The sequence below is a fragment of the Scylla paramamosain genome, chromosome 49 (assembly GCF_035594125.1).
Source record: "Scylla paramamosain isolate STU-SP2022 chromosome 49, ASM3559412v1, whole genome shotgun sequence".
Classification (NCBI taxonomy): domain Eukaryota; kingdom Metazoa; phylum Arthropoda; class Malacostraca; order Decapoda; family Portunidae; genus Scylla; species Scylla paramamosain.
In genome coordinates this window covers 3,799,453-3,823,380 of record NC_087199.1, presented here as the reverse complement: position 1 = coordinate 3,823,380, position 23,928 = coordinate 3,799,453, and the positions used below count along the sequence as shown (strand labels likewise).

Genomic DNA, 23,928 nt, shown 5'->3' with positions numbered 1-23,928 from the left:
TATGGTGCATTGTGGTGTGGTGCAGTGGTGTGGTGGATTGTGGTCCAGTGGCAATTGAGGCAGTGATGATGGCTGGTGATGGTAATGGTAATAATGGTGATGGTGGGGAACTATAGTGGTAGTGATGGTAATGGTGGTGGTGATGATGTGGTGTGGTGGGGGGGAGCAAACCCCTGACAGGATGTCAAGACGGTAACACAAAGTGATTGTCAGGCCTCAAGGTCAGTTTGGGACCTTCCAACCTCTGTTCACTACAGTTACCACCATGACTGCCAGCCACGTATTTTTGTCACTACTTTCATGAGAAATACTGTTTGTTAGCAGTTGATCATTTAAGTCAGATGTGTCCAAACTATCGAGCATGCCCGACGGGCAAACAGTGATACCAGATCACAATGAGTAATGAGAATGAGGGTTGATGACGTCAGAAGAGGGAAAACCACAGGCAGGGATCTGGCAACAAACAGTACTACCAGATGTAGCTGAGCCCTGTACAATATCTACTCCTTCACCGGAAAAAGACTGGCGGGCAAAGTTGTAAACTGATGAGTGGTGTCAAATACTGGTTCATGGTTCAGTTTCACTCTGACCCTGCTAAGGAGTCGGGTGCAGCACTTGTCTCACCATGCCGAACACAGTCTAGAGGAAGAAAATAGCCTTGTGTGGGATAATTCTTGGATTGTATATAAAAAAGAAAAAACAAGCCAGAGCTCATAGGCGTGTGTGGTGCAAGAACTGGTTGAGGAAAAGAGGAGAGTTGGGAAGTCATGCAACTATATATCGCGAACTCCACGACAAGCCTGAAGATGGTTTTATCCAGTATATGAGAATGGATGTAAATAGTTTCCACACACTCCTAGGAAAAGTGGAACCATACATAACAAAACAAGATACCCACTTGAGGCAGAGCATATGTGCAGAGGCTCGTCTGGAAGCAACCCTCAGATTCTTAGCATCTGGATGTTCATACACAGCACTGCAATACTCCACCAGGATATCCAAGCTGAGTTTGTCTCTCATCATACCGGAAACATGCAAAGCAATATACACAGCTCTTAGAGATGATTACTTGAAGGTGAGCGCTTCTGTAACTTAAATTAACCAGAAAACATGTAAGGGAATTATCTTCAGTGTTAAAAACAAAACTCAAATAATGCAAAACAACTTTATTGAGCTTAGTACATAGTGTATTGTCCATTATGTATGCTTATGTTAAGTGTAATAAAGGCCCAGCTGTGTTTATATGAAATAATAGTGCTATTTCTATCAATTACATATATACTTTAGCATATATGTATATGGATACATCTGTGTCTGCTCCCGCATATACTCGTATATGTATACATACGTGTGTGTGTGTGTGTGTGTGTGTGTTCACACTTTACAATGTCCATTTATTTTTAGGGGGCTGGAACACAATCCAAACTCAAAATAAAAAATGCACTATGTGTAAACCCATCTAGATTATGAATTACTGTTTAACCATTGAGGAAGTTGAAAGTTTACCAAGTTTAGCAAGAAATATAACGTCATATATTAATTTTTGTGCCACAATTTGGGTTTCACCCGTCAGTTGTCGCAAGTCGTTTGCAATTACTTTTGCAAAATCAGTGAACTCATCGGCAGTGTCTTGTGTAGACGACAATTCCCTCATTTGCTGGAGGGCTTCCCTAATTACGTCATCTGCATCGTCATGTGTCCTTTTGGCTGATCGCTTGGAAGTACAGGGCGTAGAAGTATCGCGTGGTGTCACATTTGTATCCGTAGAAGATGCACACTAGGACATTGCTGGTTTTCTTGGTGCAGTAGAGGTTGCAGCTTCGCCCACTAGCAGTGGATCGTTGAAAATCTATAATGATTATAAAAGAAAACTTTATTACATGTGTAATAATTATGTGTAGCTAGAAATACACACAAAAGATCACGAGAGAGAGAGAGAGAGAGAGAGAGAGAGAGGGGGGGGGGTTGAGACGGAGGGGTAGAGAGATGAGGGGTTAGAGGGAGATATGAGAGGAAGGGGAGGGAGAAGGGAAGGGAGGGAGGATGCGAAAGAGAGAGAACGATAGGGTGTTAAATATAAATTTGTAAATGAATAGTAGTATGTCTTTCATGAAAATTCGGTCGTCATGCCTCTATAATATTTACTTAAATTGACAGACACCTACAACGCCAGAGGAGTGGATGACTGTGGCACATGGATTTCAGAGAAGATGGAATTTCCCAAACTGTTTGGGAGCTATTGACGGGAAGCATGTGTCGATAAGAGCTCCACGTGATAGTGGTTCATATTTTTACAACTACAAAGGCAACCACAGCATTGTACTTCTTGCCATATGTGACGCAAATTGTGAATTTATATATGCGGACATAGGCACAAATGGTAGAGTATCAGATGGTGGTGTGTGGGACAAGTGTTCTGTCAGTAGTCTCATACAAAATAATACTGCTGGTTTGCCAGAAGATGCAATTCTTGGAAGTAGTAGTCTGCCATTTCCATATGTTTTTGTGGCAGATGATGCATTTCCATTGCAGCAACACATGAAACCTTTTTCACATAGGAGTCAGGATACAAGAGAGCGCATTTTCTCATACCGGCTCTCTAGGGCAAGGCGAACCGTGGAAAATGCATTTGGTATTTTGGCCAATAGATTTCGTGTTTCACTCACCAATTGATCTACCTCCATCAAAGATTGAATATATTGTTTTAGCATGCACCTCTTTGCATAACTTTCTCATAAGAGACCATGTGAGACACTACACGCCGGAAGGATCTTTAGATGTTGAAGATCTGTCAGTAGGACAAATTATTCCTGGAACATGGCGACAAACTCCTGAGTTACCAGGAACACAGAGAGTAATCTGTAATGACATGGCTGATGGTAAGAATGTGCGTGAACAGTTTATGGATTACTTTAATGGTGAAGGGGCAGTATCATGGCAACACTTGTACATAGGTGAAGAGGGTTAATTGTGATAAATGTCTATATACCTAGGTGTATTTCATGTTGTGTATTGTCTCTGAATGTAATACTTATTGAACTTTGTATTCATGTACATATGTGCACATGTGAAACAAAAGACTTGGCTTTCTTTATGTGTAAACAGCAAATTATTATTATTTCTCATAATGAAATTATAATAACAGTGTCTACAATGTTTCATTTCCCTTTCCTTTCATCACCATCTTTATCAATTAATCACCACATCCTGCATGTCTCAGGTGAAATGCCTGTTGGAGAGAGAGAGAGAGAGAGATCGTTTATGACCTTACCTCATGATCATTATGTTCTTCCACAGCTTTGTTACTGTCAGGATTGATGTTTGACTGAGATGTCCTCGTTATGCCACCATCATTGAGAAAAGAAAGCTCATCAAAGCACCATAACTTGGGGCTGTACACGTCGTCCGTCCCAGCTCCTGACTTGCGAGAGTTTTCTATCTGTCGCATTTCACGCCTGTACTGATTTCGCAAACAATCTAGTTTCTTTTTTTATATCCGCAATGGTAACGGATGCATACTTCTTTTCTATTTCTCTTGTTGTTGCTGTAAGGGCTGTTACACGTTTATTTCTGTCCTTATAATCAGCACTCTTTATGTTCCACAAGCAAGGTTTTTGACGGTACACATCAGTTATCCATGCTGTATCTTCCCTGGACCACTGAACGTTTCCTCCTTCAGGTACACTTGTAGAAGGACCGCCAGACATGCTGATATGCACAGAACACTTTGAATGCGAGATAGATTCCTACTTAATTACGAGGACACATTTAGTGTTTCGCATCATACCACTCGAAACAGTTTCTGGGGTTTCCTGCAAATTCACAGACATTTGCCCGCTAGTTTGCCCCCAGTCTCCTCGCTTCTGACGTCACCTTCGTGCCTGCCACTCACCCTCCTTGCTATTGTATTGGAACGGGATCTGGTATCACTGTTTGCCCGTCGAGCATGCTCGATAGTGTGGACACACCTAAGTCAACAAGCGGTACTGTCAGCGTGGTTTTATCTGTTCCGGTAAAGAGTAGACCCGTGGGCAGGGACGGACGGCCAAACTGACTCTGTCTGATCATACACACACACACACACACACATATACACATGAGATGCGTTTCTCAGTACTCAATATTTAGGCACTTGGAGGAATAGGAAAAGGAGGAGAAGAAAGCCCACCTCATTCTACACATACACACACACACACACATACACATGAGATGCGTTTCTCAGAACTCAATATTTAGGCACTTGGAGGAATAGGAAAAGGAGGAGAAGAAAGCCCACCTCATTCTTTCTCCTCTTCCTCTAATGTCTTACTCTGATTCCTATTAATGTCTGGCCGCGAACATTTACGTATTAAAAAAAAAAATGTAAAGAAAAAAGATTGAGAGATGACATATACGGAAATCGTGTGTGTGTGTGTGTGTGTGTGAACAGAATCTCGGTGCAAGCATAAAAAAAAAAAAAAAGAATTCGCCTCCATTTCTACAGTCTTGCCAGACCTTCCTCCAACTCCTCCTAATTCAGGAATGCAAGTACCTAAAAATTTAATTATTGTTTTCAGGTTATGCTATTAGGCATTGTAGCTGCCCGGAGGCAGCTGAAGTATTTTAGACCCACACGGTGACGCGAATCGTTTATTGCATTCGGTCAAACCTGAAGACATACATAATAATAAACATAAGACGTTCGTAACTCTACTAACTACAACATATTGTATCAACATAACGTATCACTAATTATGAATTATGCTAAATAGGGCAATCAACCCCTCGTAACACATGTGGAACTCACGTGTTTGGGGTCTTAAGGAGGCGTCACCGAGCAACACCTGCGTCTGTATTGTAGAGGTCCGATCTTTCCTGAAGTAGTCACACCATAACTCGGTGGCGGTACAAAGGAATCTGTCTCACCGGGCTTCGTTCCTGCTGGCCCTCGGCACCTCACACCTGGGTGACTCATTCCTCTACAGAGATCCCTCAGTGTCTTATCTACTCTTCGCGCTATGTCATCGACTTTACCACGTAAACACAACTCTCACTACCTCTCTGCAGCTAAGCTCTCCACAGCTAGTTCCTCTCACACATCTTCACTACTGTGATTAACTACTATAATGAATTCAGTTTCCATAATCTCTACTCTAATGACTTAGTTTTTCCTTAGTGTTACCCATGCTTCATATACTAGTTCACTTCAACTCTCGTAACACAGATCATATTATTTAGCATACACATGCTCAACAATAACTTTCATCCGCTCGGCGGTCTTTCACCCGCTCGGCGGTAACAGGCATATCGCTGGCAACTTCCATCACATCCTCTCTCTCTCTCTCTCTCTCTCTCTCTCTCTCTCATTGCATCTATTATTCCTACTTGTCTCTACGCTACACATTTCATATTGTTTTCCATGTTTGTTATATTTCTTATACCTTATAACACACACATACACACACACACACATACACACGCATGCATACGTCTGGCAACACACACACACACACACACACACAGAGAGAGCGTTCGTGCTCTGCTCTCTAGCAGTAGGCTGGATAAGTTGATACAGGTTACTTGCCGTCTTCTAGTACTTCGGTGTTTGTGAATGTGTGGGAAGTAGGTGTGCTGTAGGCTGACGACTGTTGGGTAAGTACAGAAAGAGAGAGAGATAGGATGTGTAGGGGTTAAGGGATTATGACAGAGATAGGCTAGTTGCGGAAATGTGGGGGGGAATTATGTTCGTGGGCGTGCCGCAGTATGGCATGGGCGTGGGTGAGATGATATGTGCATACGTGGAGAAAGTGGCAGGTGTGTGGCTGTGGGCGTGGCTGTGACAGGGACAGGGGGTGGGCGGGAGCGAGGTCCTCTCCTCACCGGCCCCTAAGTCAAGGTCTGTAGTGTCTCTGCTTCCTGCCCACCACTGCAGCCCTACCCCGCCGTTTAAGGCGTGCTCTTCCTAAGGAGTTTTTTTGTAACACATAGATAGAAGGTCCTAGGCAAACTCGGCCCATCGCTGTCTCGGCAAAAATCAAATGGCGCCTTTCACCTACACGGACATCATATTGTAAAAACTCTGATGGTATGTGATCCTCATTTAAATCAATGTTCAGGTCAACTGGCTCGTCTGGTCTGTTTGCCCTGCGTTTTCGTTTTCCTTGACGCGCCAAGTTAATAGGAGCGGGAAGTGAAGTCAGAGGAACATTTGGGTCCACGTGTTCCCTTAGAACCTCGTCTACTATGTCTGCTGCGGGGCGAAAGACATCTTCCATTGCCTTTCTCTTAACTATGGATGACACTTTTGTTGAGAGGGCAGGGCAGGCTTCGGGTGGATGGCAGTGGTCCATCTCTCCCCGAATATACTCATTATTATGTTCTTTTATTACCACTGGGCATGTTGTGTTTCTATTTCTTACAGAACAACGCCAATGTACACAAACGTTAGTTTTCCTTTTCACTGTGTATGAATACCCGAGACTATAAGTTTATGTTGCCCTCTCTGTGTGGAAGAACAAATCTTTTCATATGTCACAATTTCACTGGGACTTTCTGTTTCAGAGTCCCCTGCTGCCACAGCACCATTGATAGGCGAGGAACATTCACCATTTTCTAGCACTGGGATTTCATTTGCTTGGGAGAAGCACAGGTGACACATCCAGTCAATTTCCCTCCCTTCTCTCACTGCTGCACGATATTCGTCCCTAGTTATTCCAGTTCCACATTTGCGATGTTGCCACAAACTGCATCTATCGCATAACAACGCCTCCTGTAAAGAATATAAAAGTATCCACGTACCAATATGTCATTATCACATTATAAGAATACACTTAGATTTCATTTTACCTGTAAAGGGGGCACGGTATTCTCGCAGACCAAACAGTTACTCTCCATATTGACTGATCAGTCCTTCCTCCTCGGAAGTGCAGGCGAAATCTAACCTGTTTCCCAAAGCAGTCCACCACCTCGTCTTCCCCTCGTGAAACAACCTAATACCTCGCTTTTCAGTCCCGTCTTTCAATTGGTAAACTGCTGCTGCCTGGTAGTTGCATGAGAACTTACCAAACTGCTAACTGCCGTCAACTGCCGTCAACTACCGTCAACTACTGTCACCTCCCTTTATTGATAACTAGAAATACATGTAAAAATCCCTACTTGTTATTCATCCACCAATATTTTAATGAAACTTATTTCTTAGCTTGCTTACGAGGTCAGTTGTCATGGGAACGGTTTCGATACCTGAACGTTTCGCTCCTTAGTATGAATTTCGGTAGTTATATATTTTGTGTGTGTGTGTGTGTGTGTGTGATAGCAGGGAGGAAGGAATACAAAGGAATACAAAGGAAAGCCAAACAGCAACAGACCTTTTGGTAAAAGAAGTTCTACTATTCACCCTACGGTGAACTCTATACGCCTATCTCAAAGTTAATACAAGTTATATTAAAAATGGTGTCTGTTGAATAAGAGTTTAATAGTGAATTTAGTAATTATTCGGACAAGAAGAGAGCTTGTTGGGGATTTGCTTTTAAATATTTGTCTATTTTATTTTTGAATGATTCAATAGTATTGCTGTTTAAAATTTCTGCAGGAAGTTTATTCCGTATATTTACTATACGATTAAAGAAGAAATGTTTGGCCTCGTGGGATTTAAAACGTTTGGGTATTATCTTGAATCCATTATTTCTTGTTAGGTTAGAATGATCAATGGTAAAATATTTATGTGCATCAATGTTACTATATCCTTTGAAAATTTTGAACACTTCAATTAGGTCTCCTCTTATCCTGCGCTTTGTTAAACTAAATAGGTTTAGTTCTTCCAGCCGTTCCTCATACGGCTTATTGCGCAATCTTGGAATCATCTTTGTGACTGCGCTGTATCTTTTCTAGTTTTTCAATGTCTTTTTTGTAGTATGGTGACCAGAACTGTACACAGTATTCTAGATGAGGGCGCACCAGTGAGTTATATAAGGCAAGTATAACCTTTTCTGATTTAAATTCAAAGGTTCTTCCAATGAACCCTACTAATTTATTTGCCGTCTTTACTGTTTCTGTGCAGTGTTGACTCGGCTTTAGGTCGTTTGACACAACGACACCAAGATCTTTTTCTTTATCAGCACTTGACAGTGGCATGTTATTCATTACATATCTCGCCTGAACATTGTTGCTTCCGATATGTAGAATTTTGCACTTTTCTATATTGAATCTCATCTGCCATTTTTCTGCCCAGCTTGTTAGTTTATTGAGGTCACACTGCAGTTCCTGCCATTGTGACACAGACGTAACTCTACTTGTTATTTTGGTGTCGTCTGCAAATTTACTTATTTTGCAGTTTATCCCTTCATCAATATCATTTATGTACATTATGAAGAGTACTGGTCCTAACACAGAGCCTTGAGGAACGGCGCTATTTACCTTATGCCACTCTGACTCTTTTCCATTTATTACAACACGCTGTTTTCTGTCAGAGAGCCAGTCTCTCAGCCATTTCAGGGTGTTTCCGGCAATGCCGTGAGCTTTTACTTTACTGATGAGTCTCTTATGGGGAACAGTGTCGAAAGCTTTCTGGAAATCAAGGTAGATAATATCAACAGCTTTTGTCTCGTCATACGAGTTAAATACTTCATAAAAGAAGTCTAGTAAGTTTGTTAAGCAGGAGCGCTTGGTTCTGAAACCGTGTTGCGAATCCTTTATGATTTTATTTTCTTCTAAATATTTAACAATTTTATCTCTAATTATTGTTTCCATCAGCTTACACACTACTGAAGTGAGACTGATCGGCCTGTAATTGGCTGGGAGAGATTTATTTCCTTTTTTAAAGATGGGCGTGACATTTGCTAGTTTCCATTCGTGGGGAACTTTACCCGCTAGCAAATTTTTATTGAATAAAATTGTAAGCGGTTTCACGAGCTCATTTCTTGCTTCTTTAAGAAGCCTGGGTGATATCTTGTCTGGCCTGGGTGTTTTGTTAACGTTCATGCTCTTTGTGACTGAGAGGATTTCACTTTCTGTGATGGTGAAGTCTGGCAGCGTGGTGCCTCGTGACTGAGGCGTGGGGGTCGGCAGACTGCCCTCAACATCCTCAGTCGTGAAGACGGTTGAAAAGTACTCGTTCAGGGTATTCGCCATGTCTGTTTCACTTGTTATTTGTTTACCATTTTCTGTTATTAATGGATCAATCGTTGATGTTACGACCCTTTTTGCTTTTACATAACTGTAAAGTTCTTTTGGGTTCGTTTTACATGAGTTCGCGATCTGAGCTTCGACAGATTTTTTGCTGCATTTGATCAGCTTTTTAGTTTTTCTACGTAATCTGTCGTGCTCTAGTTTATCATCATTATTTTGTGTTAGTATGTATTTGTGGTACGCATTTTTCTTAGCCAGAAGGCAGCATCTAATTTCATTGTTCCACCATTTCGGTTTGGTGTTTTTTACCTTCCGTCTGTTTCGTTGCGGTACACACAAAAACGTAGTTTCATTTAACTTTTTAGCAAAGACTTCCCATGCGTTGTTTATGTCTGGTGTTCCCAGCAGTTCATTCCAGTCTATGGATGCAAGCTGCATGCGAAGTCTCTCAAAGTTAGCACGCCGATAGTGTGGCACTTTTTCTTTACTTTCGCTTACTTTAGCTTTGTCAAAATTTATGGTGAAAAGTAAGCTACGATGATCGCTGGAACTCAGTTCTGGTCCAATTTTTAGGTCTTTTACTGACTCTTCACCAGTTGTTAAAACAATATCTAGGATATTGTTACCTCTCGTCGGATGCATGACGTGCTGGTGGAGGGAGCTTTCAAGGATACTCCCGTAGAGATGCTGGCCTGCGTGAGCCGTCAGTGGTTCACCCCACCTCGTGACTGGAAGATTAAAGTCCCCCATAATTATGCAATTATTAACGCAGCAAATGTCCGCGATAAGGTCACAAAGTTTTTCGTCTGTAGCGGGTGACTGGGCTGGAGGACGATAGACGAGACCTAATGTTATTTTACGAGATTTATTTTCTAACTGGATGAAAGTGACGTCTATATTAGCAATGGTTGGGATCGGGAGTAAACGAGGATGAAGATTACTTTTTACGTAAAACATAACACCGCCTCCCGCACGGTGAGTTCTCTCGCAGCTAAAAATGGTGTAGCCAGGGAGTGAGTACTCAGCTAAGTAATCCCTGCTTGATGAATTTATCCACGTTTCCGTGAGGAATATGATGTCGTAGTTTTCAAAATAAATAAGAGCTTGCAGCTCATTTAATTTATTCCGTAAACTACGGGCATTGAAGTAACAAGCTCTGATCTTGTCTGAACCTGTGGATGAAATATTTACGTTAGTGCTTACGACGCTGGTCCTGTTGCTGGCGCCCGCGCGTTTTTTGATCTGTGGAGACAAACTTTTTCATGGATTAGTCTGCCCATCCTGGCTGCTCCCACAGAGTTCAGATGAAGGCCGTCTCTCTGAAAGAGTCTGTGTTCATTATAAAAATCGTTCCACATGTTAAGATACTCCACGTTTTCCTGTTGGCAGAGAGTCTTTAATCTGTTATTTATACTGAACGCAATGTTGTAGAACCTTGCGTTCGCGTTGATCCTCGGGATCAACGATCCTCGAGGCAGGAGAGGCTTGCGGGGGGGGCGGAGCGTCGCTGCGTGGCAGGGGTCAGCAGCTGTTGTCTCGTGTCCGTGCCCGCGCCCACGCCCGCGCCCACGCCCACGTTTGCTGTGATGAATTCCTGTAGAGAGTCAAAACTGTTTTTTAATTCGGTATACCTTCTGTTTCCTTCTGCCACTGCTTCTTCAAGGTGTGATCGCGTGTCACACAGTCTGCAGACAGGCCTTGAGAAGTAGTCACTGAAATACTGCTAAGCGAACCTCCCGCTGCAATCTCTGCAAGATTTCAAATCAGAAGGCATTTTTAATGTAGTAGTATAGAATGTGAAGGCTACGACAGTTGGAGATGTGGAAATTTAAAAGTAATTAAGGGATTAGCGGTCAAGGGGCGGTCAAGGGGCGCTGGGTACTAATCCGGTCTCTAGGGAGGCGATGGTGCGCAGGTGGGGGCCAGACAACTCCCAGGGGAATTTCAGCTGTGGAGTCTCACAAGTTTCCTGTAATAAAATTGTCACAAAACAAGGGAGAACAGACAATTTTCTCACAACAGGACAATTTAAAGATAGAGAAAGAAAGTACCCAAGCTACAAGCACAAAGACAATAAAAGTACTACTAGAAACAGACGAACAGGTGAAAACAGGAGACCTAGTACTGATATCTAACAAATGTATCACTGTGTTTGCGTCAAGAAGTGTTGTGTAATTCATATGGAGTCTGAGCTGTACAGGAAAACAGAACAGAACAGAACAGGTAAAACAAAATAAACTTAGCGACTGGTTTAACGATATGGGCTGCTGGTCCTGCGTAGGTCAGGTCACAACACGTCTGCTCGACACAAGCGGAAGGGCACGAAGGGTGGGGTTGGAGGAAAGGAAAGAGGGAGATAGCAGGGAGGGAGAAGGGAAGGACTGGGAAGGAGAGTCTGGGAGGAAGGGAGGGAGGAGGGATGGGATGGGAGATAAGGCGACAAGCGTGTGTGCATGTGTGTCTGGGTGTGGGTGTGTGTAATAATAATAGTAATAATAATAATAATAATTATTATTATTATTATTATTATTATTATTATTATTATTATTATTATTATTATTATCTTTATCACTAAAAAAAAATAATAATAATAATAATAAAAATGGGAAAGTCTCTCTCCCGAAAACTTTAAACAACATTTTACGAAAACTTTATACAACATTTTACATATCACTGCTAATTGCGATGGTAAGTGAGTGATTATTGGATTAAATTAGTTCACCCTTATGCAAAAAGTCTCTTAAAGACAATGGTGTATAGCTTGTACAGATGGTCCGAGTTGGTCATATAAATGGGCCGAGTTGGCGTTTGAAATGGGCCGAGACAGCGATGGGCCGAGATGGCCCGACACTAGATAGAAGATACTGATGCTACTACTTGTTGCTGCTGTTACTACTAGTACTACTACTACTACTACTACTACTACTACTACTACTACTACTACTACTACTACTACTACTATAATACCGTATTATATACGGTATTATAACAACAGCAACAACTACTATTTCTACCACTACTATTCCTGCTCCTACTACTACAACTACTGCTACTACTACTACTACTACTACTACTACTACTACTACTCATTATTATTATTCAGCCTTTTTCTCATCGCCGCAGTGTTGCATCTCTTGCTATCTTCTACCGCTATTTTCACGTCAACTGCTCTTCTGATCTTGCTAGCTGTATGCCTTCCCTCCCGCGGCCTCGCTGCACAACACTTTCTTTTTTCTCTCACCCTTATTCTGTCCACCTCTCTAATGCAAGAGTTAACCAGTATTCTCAGTTATTCACCCCTTTCTCTGGTAAACTCTGGAACCCACTGCCTGCTTCTGTATTTCCACCTTCCTATGACTTAAATTCCTTGAAGAGGGAGGTTTCAAGACACTTATCCTTCATTATTATTATTTATTTTTTTTTTTTTTTTGTACTACCGCTTTGGATCCTGTTCGGGGACCGGCATCTTAGTGGGCCTTTTTTTTTTTTTTTTTTTTTCTTTTTTCATTGGATTTTCGATGCCCTTGGTCGGAGCCAATCCTACATAAAGAAAACAAAATACAGTCGCTGTTGTGGCTATTATTCATTCAGCTAACACTTAGTGTTAAGAAAAGGAATTAAGGTTTAATCATCGCCAAAAATACAAAATAATAATAATAATCATTTTGTTCTTACGTTTAAAACAAAATAGAAATAACTGATTTTCTTTGTAGTGTTAATATTTTGCATGCAAATGAAGTGAAAGTTGTATTTTCATGCTTTGGCTTTAAATATAACAAATAGCGCAACTATTTTTTTTCTAACATTGAGTGAAATAAATAAATTATATATATATATATATATATATATATATATATATATATATATATATATATATATATATATATATATATATATATATATATATATATATATATATATATATATATATATATATATATATATATATATATATATATATATATATATATATATATATATATATATATATATATATAATTGTGTGCATTTAAGGGTTAAAGGTCAATTTTCTTCATGCAATATTTTAAAATTAGGAGTTTTAGGATCAATCCTGTTTTTAATTTACACGTATCGTATGTGTTATAGGAGCTATTTTTTTTTATATATTTGCTAGTGACATGACTGTAGTAGGCTGGCATGTGGAAAAACGCTGTTATTCACAGCAAAGGCATTGCATCACTCCACATAAATAATCGTGATATATACTGGACCACTCACGTTAAATTCCTTAGTATAACCCACGATGAAGCCACAACTTTTGAATTTTACACTGGCAACCTCACTCTAAGAAATATCTCATAGGCCTATTTATGAAGCTTCAGCTTTGGTGGCATAACACGTTTTGAAATGTATTGTACCCATATTCAGCAGCTACTTACCTATTGTAGCCCAATTTGTTGCTCTACATACTCACTTCATTGGACACCACTATGACGACAACCTGAGAAGACTTACTGTCTTTACTAGAGATCTAAAACTCCGAGTTTTTATTTAACAGACTGGATAAGGAGAATGGTTAATGGGATGGACTGCAGTTCAGTCACGCTTCAACACCAAAATTTCAATCTTATTTGTCATACTTTCTCTCTCTCTCTCTCTCTCTCTCTCTCTCTCTCTCTCTCTCTCTCTCTCTCTCTCTCTCTCTCTCTCTCTCTCTCTCTCTCTCTCTCTCTTCTGATGTCTTTTGCATCAAGGATGACAGAGTTGGTAACAAGGCTTGGCAACTGTTTGTTTTTTTTTAAGAAATTAATTGGATTTACCTGAGAGAGAGAGAGAGAGAGAGAGAGAGAGAGAGAGAGAGAGAGAGAGAGAGAGAGAACGGGGGAGTTCATCTTCCTCATCATGACCATCACTAATACAGTGCTTGCCTACACCAGGTGTACATGCTATATGCATCAGTCACTGCACTGGGTCCTGTCATCTGATTCCACAAACTGAATATCTTTTATTTTCCTGGTGGAGATGTATGAGGATACAAGTAATGTTGTAGAACAGATGAAAACAGCAAGTTAACAGCCAATAAAAAAAAATTAAAAAAAATTACTTATAAACAATAGAAATATTCCCGAGTAGCTAGTAGTTCAGTGGCGGAGCAATTCTGATGACACTGCTGGGGAGTCAAGACACATGGTGGTGAAGATCAAGGACTGTGTTGAGGCAAAAACAGGAGTAGTAAAGCATTCCTGGATCTGTGCTCATGCACCTGAACATCTTGATGGGAGGGAGAGAAACTGAGAAAGAGGGATGGCAGAGGTAATCAGCAGAGTTTGGCTGGCTGAGGAGCAATGGATGACATGACAGGACATGTCCGAGTGGCGAGAGGGCTGCTAGAAGGTCAAAGACTAGGCTGCAAGAGTGAGCGTGTAACTGACAGGTTGATGGAATATAGCAGGGTTATGAGAGTAGTGGTAGGAGAAAGATAACCGCAGTACTGAGTGGCGAATAGATAGGCAGGAGAGCGTGAGGGAAAGATATTCAAGAGGCTAACAGAAGCTGAAATTTGCAGAGGGAGCAAATGTGAGTATTGTCTTGTGCCTTAAAATACAGTAACTACAGTGACACTGCAACCGATCAGATTTAAAATGCGTGGAGGCAGATGAAAGGAAGTGGAGGGAGTGGACATTTGAGATAAAGGAGACAACAAAAGAAAAGAGGAGAGCATTTAAAAAAAAAATGCACACAAAGAATATGAAAATGAATCATTAAATAAATAAAATATCTCCAGAGAAATTGTTATCAGGAAGAGTACAATTTGGGAACTATATCAACACGCGTTGATGCTAAGCCCATGTTATGGAATTTACCTGATGCCGAGGCGGACCTGTTAGCTAAGCAGTTGTCAGTAAACAGGCCTGAGACTTATCTAGCCACTCAGCTAGAAGCTTGGAGGATAGTAGGCTGAATGGGAACAGAGTGGCCAATTGTCTGAGATCAGTTATGCAATTGTCTGATGCTATTTACTTAAACATAATTCTGATAGCAAGACCATATTTTCAGGTTACAAGTTTAGATATGCTGTGCTGCCCAATCGCTCAACCCAATGAATTCCATCGCTTTTTCCTTCTAACTCATTTCACTAAATCAAACTAATCTACTAGTAGACTAAACCTACCCACACCTAATCTAACTCAACTACTTTGGCGTAAGATAGTTTCGTTAATTAATGTTTGGTAAGGTAAGGATGAGGCCTTGGGCTGCGCTGGTCCCGGTGTAGGTTTAATGGGTGACGGGTCTTCCCATCATTTGGGAAGTGTGCCAGACGTACGATTCGAGTAAACCACATTCACTCTCTCGTAACGGCCATTAAATTCTTACAAAACTGCGAATTAAAGTTTTCATGTAAAATCTAACCATATCTAACCGAAATACTTCGGCGCAGTGGTACCACAAGTTGTTATTGCTCCACCATTATCACTTGTGAGTTGCTCATAAACTTCTAAGGAGTCCTCTCCACGACTCTCAACATACCGACGCGCTAGGAGCACTTCTAACCGGATGAGAACTTTTCTGCATTACTCATTAGACTTTATGAGCTATTTTTAGAAGGTTTATGAGCTGCATCCAGCTCATAACAGACTTGTGAACTTTTCTGCTTACCATTCCTGCCAGGCCTGGCCCCGTATTAGTAAAGACTCCTAGGAGTACTCGTAGGAGCACTCCTAGAAGTACTTTTTATTTTCGACTTTGCTCCTAGAAGTTGCTCCTAAAAGCAACTTTTACTTTCAAAGTAAAAGTTACTCCTAGGAGTAACTCGGCTGACCAATGCCAGGTTACATCCCGTTTTACTAGTTCATGGAGTGGATGGGCAACTGTTGCCAGATCTTTCAAAAATCTTCCATAAAAGGTTACTAATCCAAGAAATGCGTGCAAATCTTTCACATTCTTAGGAGTTCTGGCATTTTGAATGGCTTTAACTTTATATTTGCTTTTGTGGATACCCTGTCCATGTATGATAAACCCAAAGTACTCTATGGATGGTACTTGAAACTGACACTTGTCTTGACGTATCTTCAGACATCCAACATTCGCTATAATACATTCTTTAGTCTTTGTGTCACGGAGGAGGGGATTGTTTTCATTGATTAGTGTTAACTTTTTTTATATATTGAAGTCAATTTAGTCGATTTATTATCATTTGCTTTATTGTTTTCAATTTTCGTTTGTTTGGTTGTTAAAATAAAAGGTAGTTGCCGCCAACCATGGGTTCATTCCCAATATTTGTGTATATATATATATATATATATATATATATATATATATATATATATATATATATATATATATATATATATATATATATATATATATATACTCGTATATATACTTGTGTGGTGTAGTAGCGTTGTGCTTATTAAGTAGCCGGGATCCTATAGGGTACTGGAAAATCCCATAACAAAAAGATTTATTTCATGTAAGCATATATATATATATATATATATATATATATATATATATATATATATATATATATATATATATATATATATATATAAACTAAGGCTTCATTTTCTTTTTCTCAGAATACACAGTGGTTTATCAGGTAGATTTTTCTGATACCTTTGAGTTGTGGGACCGCTATACTAGGAAAAGTTGCAATGCCCCTAATCAGTTCATGAGATATTTATAAAATTAATAATTTACAAGTTAATCTGAGTGCGCCAAGGTTACCTTTAATTTTCAGCAATAAACATCCTAAAGTAGTGTTGGTGTTAGATCAAAATATTATGTGTATCACTGGTGTGTTAACTAATACATAATCCCCAGAGAATTTACTTATCTAATCTGAATTTTAAGTATACATCCTGATATTATTCTTCTAAAGTAAATAAATAACTGTCCAGGGAATTTACATTTTCTTCCCTGTGTGAAGAAACAGTCTGTTGAGCGTCTCACACAAGTAATTATTCTATAATAGGCACAAATTATCTTTCCCATATAGACAATTTTTATAAACAATATAAGATTCTCGGAACAACGTGACAGTAGGCAGTAGGCACCTGCCAAAACGATAATTATTCCCAGTGAGGTCTAAACCACTGGATCAGGGGGTACTGTCAACTTATCATTAAACTCAGCTGTGACCTCACTAAACGTTTCCCTTTGTCTCACAACACAACGGGGCAGTCAGAGCCTGCCCTCTAAAGACAACTCTCTTCCTTCACACAAAACTACAAAAACCTAATTACACACCCAGACACACACACTTAATTCAAAATTTCAAAATTATCATGGCGACTCCTACACCAGCCATGGAGTCCCCATCTGGGGAGGGGACCACAAATGTCCCCAGGTCTGACTGCACTTCTGACAACGATCTTAAGTGTCTTGACACCCCTATCAACTTTTCTTCATTAACTTCTGCAACATTCGCGGTCTAAGATCAAGTTTTCAATCTGTAGAATACCACCTCTCCTCTTCTAAATCTCATCTTTTCCTCACTGAAACTCGGGTGTCTGAGGCAAATGACAGTAACCCCTTTTCTGTTCCCTCCTACTTTCTCTATCCTCATTTTCGATCCAAAGCTGGATGTTCCGTTTATGTGCGCAACGACTTAACTTGCTCTCGTGCCTACACTCTTGAATCTTCCACCATCACTGGAGGAGGCAATAGACACCTGCCGAAATGATAATTACTCCCAGTGAGGTCTAAAGCACTGTTCAGGGGGTGCTGTGAACCCAGCTGCGACCTCACTGAACGTTTAAACCCAGCTGCGACCTCACTGAACGTTTCCTTTTGTGTTTCACAACACAAGGGGGCAGTCACAGCCTGCCCTCTAAAGACAACTCTCTTCCTCCACACAAAACTACAAACACCTAATAACACACACACCCTTCACTCAAAAATTTCAAAATTATTATGGCGACTCATACACCAGGTTCGGAGTCCCCATCTGGGGAGGGGACCATAAATGTCCCCAGGTCGAACTGCCTTTCTGTCGACGACCCTAAGTGTCTTGACACCCCCCTCAAGCTTTTCTTCATTAACTTCTGCAACATTCGCGGTCTAAGATCTAATTTTCAATCTGTAGAACACCACCTCTCCTCTTATAAACCTCATCTTCTTTTCCTCTCTGAAACTCAGTTCTCTGAAGCAACTGACAGTAGCCCCTTTTCTGTTCCCTCCTACTTTCTCTATCTTCATTTTCGATCCAAAGCTGGATGTTGCATTTATGTGCGCAGTAACTTAACCTGCTCTCGTGCCCACGCTCTTGAATCTTCCGAGTTTTCCACCATCTGGCTACGACCACAGTGTCACATTCAAACTAAATTTATGTGTACTATATACCTCTTACCTAACTCCTCTGACTATAAGAAATTATTTTATTACTTAACTTCTAAAGTGTGGCACATTCTGACTCTCTTCCCTTTTGTAAAGATCTCCATTTTTGGAGACTTCACTGTTCACCACCAGCTTTGGCTTTCCTCTCCCTTCACTGACCATCCTGATGAACTAGCCTTCAACTTTGCTATCCTCCACGAGCTAGAGCAATTGGTGCAACACCCTACTCGTATTCCTGACCGTCTTGGAGATACGCTCAACATTCTTGATCTGTTCCTGACCTCTAATCCTGCTTATGCTGTCACGCTCTCTTCTCCGTTGGGCTTCTCCGATCACAATCTCATATCTGTATCTTGTCCTATCGCTTCATTCCCTCCTCAGGATCCCCATAAGCGAAGGTGCCTCTGGCATTTTGCCTCTGCTAGCTGGGGGGACCTGATTAGGTATTTTGCTGATTTTCCTTGGAATGACTACTGGTTCTGTGTCAGAGACCCGTCTTTCTGTGCCAAGCTCATAACAGAGGTGTCTGGCGTGGAGGCGTACATTCCTTACTCTTTTTTCTCGACCTAAACCTTCCAAACCTTGGTTTAACACAGCTTGTTCTCGTGCTATACATGATAGAGAGGTGGCCCACAAAAGGTACTTAAGCTTTCCATCACCAGAATCTCATGCACTTTATATTTCTTTCAAAGTCTGTTCTCCAACTAGCCAAAAACTCCTTCAAGTGTCAAAATCTTTCAAAATCTAACTCCTGTCGTGACTTCTGGCATCTAGCAAAAATATCTCCAATAACTTTACTTCTTCTTTCCCTCCTTTATTTCAACCAGATGGCACCACTGCTATCACATCTATCTCCAAAGCTGAGCCTTTCGCTCAAACCTTTGCCAAAAACTCTACCTTGGACGATTCTGGGCTTGTTCCTTCCTCTCATCCACCCACTGACTACTTCATGCTACCTATTAAAATTCTTTGCAATGATGTTTTACATGCCCTCGCTGGCCTAAATCCTCGGAAGGCTTATGAACTTGATATGGTCCCTCCTATTGTTCTCTGAAACTGTGCCTCCGTGCTTGCACCTTGCCTAGTCAAACTCTTTCAGCTCTTTCTGTCAACATCTATCTTTCCTTCTTGCTGGAAGTTTGCCTACATTCAGCCTGTTCCTGAAAAGGATGACTGTTCTCATCCCTCAAACTACCATCCTATTGCTTTAATTTCCTGCCTATCTAAAGTTTTTTAATCTATCCTCAACGGGAAGATTCTTAAGCATCTATCACTTCACAACCTTCTATCTGATCGCCAGTATGGGATCCGTCAAGGCCGTTGTAATGGTGATCTTCTGGCTTTTCTTACTGAGTCTTGGTCATCCTCTTTTAAAGATTTTGGTGAAACTTTTGCCTTTGATATATCAAAATCTTTTGATAGAGTCTGGCACAAAGCTTTGATTTCCAAACTACCCTCCTACGGCTTCTGTCCTTCTCTCTGTAATTTCATCTAAAGTTTCCTTTCTGACCGTTCTGTTGCTGCTCTGGTAGACGGTCACTGTTCTTTTCCTAAATCTGTTAACAGTGGTGTTCCTCAGGGTTCTTTCCTGTCATCCACTCTCTTCTTATTATTCATCAATGACCTTCTAAACCAAACTTCTTTTTCTATCCACTCCTACACTGATGATACCACCCTGCACTTTTCCACATCTTTTCATAGACGTCCAACCTTCAGGAAGTAAACATTTCACGCAGGGAAGCCACAGAACACCTGACTTTGATCTTTTTTTTTTATTTCTGATTGGGGCAGAGCAAACCTGGTATTGTTCAATGCCTCAAAAACTCAATTCCTCCATCTATCAACTCTACACAACCTTCCAGACAACTATCCCCTTCTCTTCAATGACACTCAACTGCCCCCCTCTTCTACACTGAACATCCTTGGTCTGTCCTTTACTTATAATTTGAACTGGAAACTTCACATCTCATCTCAAGCTTAATCAGCTTCTATGAAGTTAGGCGTTCTGAGATGTCTCCGCAAGTTTTTCTCATCCCCCTCTCCAGCTGCTAACTCTGTACAAGGGCCTTATCCGTCTATGTATGGAGTATGTTTCACATATCTGGAGGGGGATTTCCACTCATACCACTCTTCTAGAGAGGGTGGGATCAAAAGCTTTTCGTCTCATCAACTCCTCTCCTCTATCTGTCTACTACTACTACTACTGCTACTACTACTACTACTACTACTACTACTACTACTACTACTACTACTACTACTACTACTCTTATTACTATTATTCAGCCTTTTTCTCATCGCTGCAGTTTTGCATCTCTAGCTGTCTTCTACCGCTATTTTCATGCTAACTGTTCTGATCTTGCTAACTGCATGCCTCCCCTCCTCCCGCGGCCTCGCTGCACAAGACTCTTCTTTCTCTCACCCCTATTCTGTTTACCTCTCTAATGCAAGAGTTAACCAGTATTCTCAATCATTCATCTCTTTCTCTGGTAAACTCTGAAACTCCCTGCCTACTTCTATATTTCCACCATCCTATAACTTGAATTCCTTCAAGAGGGAGGTTTCAAGACACTTATCCTTCAGTTTTTTACTACCGCTTTGGACCCTTTTCTGGGACTGGCATCTCAATGGGCTTTTTTTATTTATTTTTTTTATTGGATTTTTGTTGTCCTTGGCCAGTGTCCCTCCTACTTTAAAAAAAATAAATAAATAAATAAATAAAAGCAGTCTGTTTAGCGTCTGTCATCTGAGGCCTGGAGTCGCCCATTACAGTCCGCCTCACATTACAAGCTAGTTCCTCCCCATGATTAACAGTTATTCTTGAACATTTTAGCTAATGGTCCCACATACTGCTAGACCATAACACTGTCTATTAACAAATTTAGATCTCAAGCAGTATTTTCCGAATCTCTCCATAAATACACTTAGTTATCATTTCCTACAAGTTTCCACTTAATCTAAAGCATCTTGTGAAAGGGATTTTTCATCTGACTGGTATAACAAACTGAGGGAACATTGGTTTTCAGGTTCTCACATATTGCTGGCGTCAACGGGAAAAGACATTCTTCCACTCCAAGACAAACTCTCATATAATGTGTATATATATATATATATATATATATATATATATATATATATATATATATATATATATATATATATATATATATATATATATATATATATATATATATATATATATATACATACTTTATCAGTTTCTAAATAACAATTTAATTTAATATCCTTGTCGTAAATTCTTACTAATCTCGAAAATATATACAAAGTTTTATTTACGAATCCAAGAAAAATATTAATTTTAGAGACATTGTCGTTCTTGTTAATTTTGACTAAATGATTTTACATGATCGCTATTGAATGATATTTTCTTCTATTTCGTCTCTGTTTTATTTAATTTTCTTTACATTTTGTCCCATGACATTTGCAAGTGCTCTTGGTCATCCTTGCCAGCCACTAGGATGTCAACAATAAAACGGAACATAATGGGTATCCCACTAAACACTCTATCCATTGTTTGCTGTCATAGAGCCGGACTACTTGCTATTCCAAATGGCAATCTCTGAGAACGGAAAAGTCCTAAATGTGTGCTGAGTGTGCATATCTCCTTTGATTTCTCATCCATGAGCAGTTGCTGAAAAGCATGCTTCAAATCTGGTAGTGAGTGTTGTACTATTTGCATTTGAGGAAAAATGGTTAGTTTGTAGTCATCACATAATCTGATTCCTCCATCTTTCTTGGCGATGGGGACCAATGGCGTACCCCAATCTAAGTACGTCACTTGTACCCACTTTTCAGTAGCATCTATCCACGTATTTTTTGTTCAACAGCTGCTTTTAGCGCAATAGGTATTGACCTGGGAGCATAAAATTTTGGCTATGCATCATCTGTCAACTTTGACATGTTTTACTGTGCCCTCAGCCTCTGTAAATACTTCTTTCAAACTGAGATAGCAGGTTTGTCAATAATGCTTGTTGACAGAAAAAAAAAAAATATTTGACTAGTCAAGCCTAATTTTTCTCAGCCAATCTGCACCCATCGATATCTGGCCTCAGCCTTTCACTACGGTAAGAGTCACAAACTGAGAAACATACTCAACATTCACCTTAGTTGAGCCAACTACTTCAACATTATTATTACTGTAATCTTTCAGAACTCGTGCTGGGTTCTAGGATCATGTTTGGTATTTTCTCTGCTGTGTCTTGTGGCATGATTGAAACATCTGCAGTTGTGTGTAGCTGCATAGTTACTGGCTGGTTATTTTCAAAATTTTGATAAATTCAAATATTTTATTTTTTTGTATATAATGGTATAGTCAATGGTTATTACCAAAACGCTTTCCTACAATACTCCCCCTATTTTCAATCTTATATTGATAGTTAGTTTCACTTGACCATGGAAAAATGACGGGATGGCAGCCAATCAGACCGGCAGAGCGGTTTTCCGGTTGGTCCGGTAGTTCAGCAAATCCCGTCTGTTCGCTCCTGGTTGCATATTCCCGTCTCAAAGCAGCTGTGAAATGCCCCATGTAAATCCGCCTTAAGACCAGAAGCGCAAATCTTCTGAGGCAGAGTCAGGGTCCATCTTCTGAATCAGTTGCTGGTGCTTGCCGAGTACCAACACTACAAAACAGTGTGATTCATTAGTAAAAGTCCATGTACCGCACCTAATTATTTAATGAGCCACAGAATCACAACCATGCCATGCAGTGTGCCGTAAGACACACTGCATGGCATGGCATGGTAAGCCTAGCTCAAGACAGCTGCTGCTGTCTTGAGCTAGGCAAGGGCTACCACAGCCGGAGTATGAGGTGAGAGGCACTCGATTCCCATTCATCGCGGACCTGAGAATCTCACGGGTACGTCACCAGAGTGTCCTGCCACGTGCAACCTTCCCTTTATTCACTTGTTACTAGCACTACCACTACAGCGACAACTACTGCAATTGACAATAGTGACGAGATTCAACTGTGACGAGCTTGAATGATACTTTACATGTGGTTGAGTCTAGGTGTTTATCTAATCTCTTGTTGAAAACAAAGATCATTTTCTTATTGATAAGATTAGATGGCAGGGAGCTCCTTACGTTAATGATCTGACTGAAGATGAAATGTTTTGCTTCGTTTGACAAGAGTTTTTGACCAGTTATATTAAACAATGAGTGGAGGAGAGGAAGGAACAAGCCAGTGTTGAATTTTGAGCAAAGGTCTGAGCGAAGCGTTCAGCTTTAAAGATAGATGAGGTGGCAGTGATGCCATCATGTTGAAAAAGAAAATTTTCTAAATATCAGAACTACATCTAGCACACCGAAAAAGGTCAGCATCGACATCTCTCCCACACAGGCAGTGATAGAGGTTGTTACACATCATACACATTACTAAATTGTTACCTTCAGACTCTGGTCATCTACACTTACAACATAAACATAATTAATAAAAGCTGCTACTCTTGGGTACAGTGACTGGCAAACTTGGCTCACAACTTTGTTATGTAAAGGGGGTACTAGTCTAGG

General features: G+C 40.5%; 1 protein-coding gene and 2 long non-coding RNA genes across 7 annotated transcripts in view; 2 read left to right on the top strand and 1 right to left on the bottom strand.

Moving 5' to 3' along the window:
• Positions 1 to 9: 9 nt before the first annotated feature.
• On the top strand, positions 10 to 3,147 carry LOC135095507 (uncharacterized). The gene is made up of 2 exons (XR_010264416.1): positions 10 to 1,075; positions 2,158 to 3,147. It is a non-coding gene; the product is annotated as an uncharacterized LOC135095507 (long non-coding RNA).
• On the bottom strand, positions 1,152 to 5,309 carry LOC135095508 (uncharacterized). The gene is made up of 2 exons (XR_010264417.1): positions 4,787 to 5,309; positions 1,152 to 1,849 (listed from the first exon to the last, which is right to left on the bottom strand). It is a non-coding gene; the product is annotated as an uncharacterized LOC135095508 (long non-coding RNA).
• A 177-nt stretch (positions 5,310 to 5,486) lies between these two features.
• Positions 5,487 to 23,928, top strand: part of LOC135095504 (uncharacterized) — a 189,083-nt gene continuing 170,641 nt past the window's right edge. For all 5 annotated transcript variants that reach the window (XM_063996363.1, XM_063996366.1, XM_063996362.1 and 2 more), the window contains exon 1: positions 5,487 to 5,631. The gene's annotated coding sequence lies outside the window, so the exon portion shown is untranslated. The remainder of the gene's footprint in view (positions 5,632 to 23,928) is intronic.